Raw genomic sequence first — 3,840 nt, 5'->3', positions numbered from 1 at the left:
TAGGAGTAGGAAAGGAGGAGTCCTACTCCTACTAGGAGGAGGACTCCTCCTCCTGGCGCGCCCAACAAGGGACGGCCGGCCTCCCCCCTCCCTCCTTTATATACGTGGGCAGGGGGCACCCCATAGACACACAAGTTGATCTACGGATCGTTCCATAGCCGTGTGCGGTGCCCCCCTCCACCATATTCCACCTCGGTTATATCGTCGCGGAGTTTAGGCGAAGCCCTGTGCCGGTAGAGCATCAACATCGTCACCATGCCGTCGTGCTGACGGAACTCATCCCCGAAGCTTTGCTGGATCGGAGCCCGGGGATCGTCATCGAGTTGAACGTGTGCTGAACTCGAAGGTGCCGTACGTTCGATACTTGGATCGGTCGGATCATGAAGACGTACGACTACATCAACTGCGTTGTCATAACGCTTCCGCTTACGGTCTATGAGGGTACGTGGACAAACACTCTCCCCTCGCGTTGCTATGCCATCACCATGATCTTGAGTGTGCGTAGGAAATTTTTTGAAATTACTATGTTCCCCAACAGTGGTATCAGAGTCAGGTTTTATGCGTTGATGTTATATGCACGAGTAGAACACAAGTGAGTTGTGGGCGATATAAGTCATACTGCTTACCAGCATGTCATACTTTGGTTCGGCGGTATTGTGAGATGAAGCGGCCCGGACCGACATTACGCGTACGCTTACGCGAGACTGGTTTCACCGCTACGAGCACTCGTTGCTTAAAAGTGACCGGCGGGTGTCTGTCTCTCTCACTTTAGTTCAACCGAGTGTGGCTACGCCCGGTCCTTGCGAAGGTTAAAACAGCACCAACTTGACAAACTATCGTTGTGGTTTTGATGCGTAGGTAAGAACGGTTCTTGCTAAGCCCGTAGCAGCCACGTAAAATTTTGCAACAACAAAGTAGAGGACGTCTAACTTGTTTTTGCAGGGCATGTTGTGATGTGATATGGTCAAGACGTGATGCTATATTTTATTGTATGAGATGATCATGTTCTGTAACCGAAGTTATCGGCAACTGGCAGGAGCCATATGGTTGTCGCTTTATTGTATGAAATGCAAACGCACTGTAATTGCTTTACTTTATCACTAAGCTGTAGCGATAGTCGTAGAAGCAATAGATGGCGTAACGACAACGATGCTACGATGGAGATCAAGGTGTCGCGTCGGTGACGATGGTGATCACGACGGTGCTTCCAAGATGGAGATCACAAACACAAGATGATGATGGCCATATCATATCACTTATATTGATTGCATGTGATGTTTATCCTTTATGCATCTTATCTTGCTTTGATTGACGTTAGCATTTTAAGATGATCTCTCACTAATTATCAAGAAGTGTTCTCCCTGAGTATGCACCGTTGCGAAAGTTCTTCGTGCTGAGACACCACGTGATGATCGGGTGTGATAGGCTCTACGTTCAAATACAACGGGTGCAAAACAGTTGCACACGCGGAATACTCGGGTTAAACTTGACGAGCCTAGCATATACAGATATGGCCTCGGAACACAGAGACCGAAAGGTCGAGCGTGAATCATATAGTAGATATGATCAACATAATGATGTTCACCATTGAAACTACTCCATCTCACGTGATGATCGGACATGGTTTAGTTGATTTGGATCACGTGATCACTTAGATGACTAGAGAGATGTCTGTCTAAGTGGGAGTTCTTAAGTAATATGATTAAGTGAACTTGAATTTATCATGAACTTAGTCCTGGTAGTATTTTGCAAATTGTGTTATAGATCAATAGCTCGCGTTGTTGCTTCCCTATGTTTTTGCTTCCCTATGTTTTTATATGTGTTCCTAGAGAAAACTATGTTGAAAAATGTTAGTAGTTATGATGCGGACTTGGTCCGTGATCTGAGGTTTATCCTCATTGCTGCACAGAAGAATTATGTCCTTGATGCACCGCTAGGTGACAGACCTATTGCAGGAGCAGATGTAGACGTTATGAACGTTTGGCTAGCTCAATATGATGACTACTTGATAGTTTAGTGCACCATGCTTAATGGCTTAGAATCGGGACTTCAAAGATGTTTTGAACGTCATGGACCATATGAGATGTTCCAGGAATTGAAGTTAATATTTCAAGCAAATACCCGAGTTGAGAGATATGAAGTCTCCAACAAGTTCTATTGCTAAAAGATGGAGGAGAATCGCTCAACTAGTGAGCATGTGCTCAGATTGTCTTAGTACTTGAATCGTTTGAATCAAGTGGGAGTTAATCTTCCAGATAAGATAGTGATTGACAGAATTCTCTAGTCACCATCACCAAGTTAGTAGAACTTTGTGATGAACTGTAGTATGCAAGGGATGACGAAAACGATTCCGAGCTCTTCGTGATGTTGAAATCAACGAAGGTAGAAATCAAGAAAGAGCATCAAGTGTTGATGATTGACAAGACCACTAGTTTCAAGAAAAGGGCAAAGGGAAAGAAAGGGAACTTCAAGTAGAATGACAAGCAAGTTGCCAGTCCCGCGAAGAAGCCCAAAGCTAGACCAAAGCCTGAAACTGAGTGATTATACTGCAAAGGAAATGGTCACTAGAAGCGGAAATGCCTTGAATATTTGGTGGATAAGAAGGATGGCAAAGTGAACAAGGGTATATTTGATATACATGTTATTGATGTGTATCTTACTAGTGTTTATAGTAACCCCTGAGTATTTGATACTTGTTCGGTTGCTAAGATTAGTAACTCGAAACAGGAGTTACAGAATAAACAGAAACTAGTTGAGGGTGATGTGATGATGTGTGTTGGAAGTGGTTCCAAGATTGATATGATCATCATCGCACACTCCCTATACTTTCGGGATTAGTGTTGAACCTAAATAAATGTTATTTGGTGTTTGCGTTGGCATGAATATGATTTGATCATGTTCATTGCAATACAGTTATTCATTTAAAGTCAGAGAATAATTGTTGTTCTGTTTACATGAATAAGACCTTCGATGGTCATACACCCAATGAACATAGTTTGTTGGATCTCGATCGTAGTGATACACATATTCATAATATTGATGCCAAAATATGAAAAGTTAATAATGATAGTGCAACTTATTTGTGGCAATGCTGTTTGGGTCATATCGGTGTAAAGCGCATGAAGAAACTCCATAAAGATGGATTTTCGGAATCACTTGGTTATGAATCATTTGATGCTTGCGAACTGTGCCTTTTGGGCAAGATGACTAAAAACTCCGTTCTCCGGAACAATGGAACAAGCTACTGACTTATTGGAAATAATACATACCGATGTATGCGATCCAATGAGTGTTGATGCTCGTGGCAAGTATCGTTATTTTCTGACCTTCACAAAATGATTTGAGCAGATATGGGTATATCTACTTGATGAAACATAAGTCTAAAATAATTGAAAGGTTCAAAGAATTTCAGAGTGAAGTGGAAAAATCATCGTAACAAGAAAATAAAGTTTCTACGATCTGATCGCGGAGACGAATATTTGAGTTACGAGTTTGGTCTTCAGTTAAAACAATGTGGAATAGTTTCACAGCTCACGCCACCTGGAACACCACAACGTTATGGTGTGTCCGAACGTCGTAACCGCACTTTATTGGATATGGTGCGATCTATGATGTCTCTTATCGGTTTTAACACTATCGTTTTGGGGTTGTGCATTAGAGACAGCTGCATTCACGTTTAAAAGGGCACCATCTAAATCCGTTGAGACGACACCGTATGAACTATGGTTTAGCAGTAAACCTAAGCTGTCATTTCTTAAAGTTTGGATTTGCGATGCTTATATGAAAAAAGTTTCAACCTGATAAGCTCAAACCCAAATCGGAGAAGTGCGTCTTCATAGA

Source organism: Triticum dicoccoides, chromosome 1B, assembly GCF_002162155.2.
Source record: "Triticum dicoccoides isolate Atlit2015 ecotype Zavitan chromosome 1B, WEW_v2.0, whole genome shotgun sequence".
Classification (NCBI taxonomy): domain Eukaryota; kingdom Viridiplantae; phylum Streptophyta; class Magnoliopsida; order Poales; family Poaceae; genus Triticum; species Triticum dicoccoides.
Note: the sequence above shows the minus strand (reverse complement) of the source record.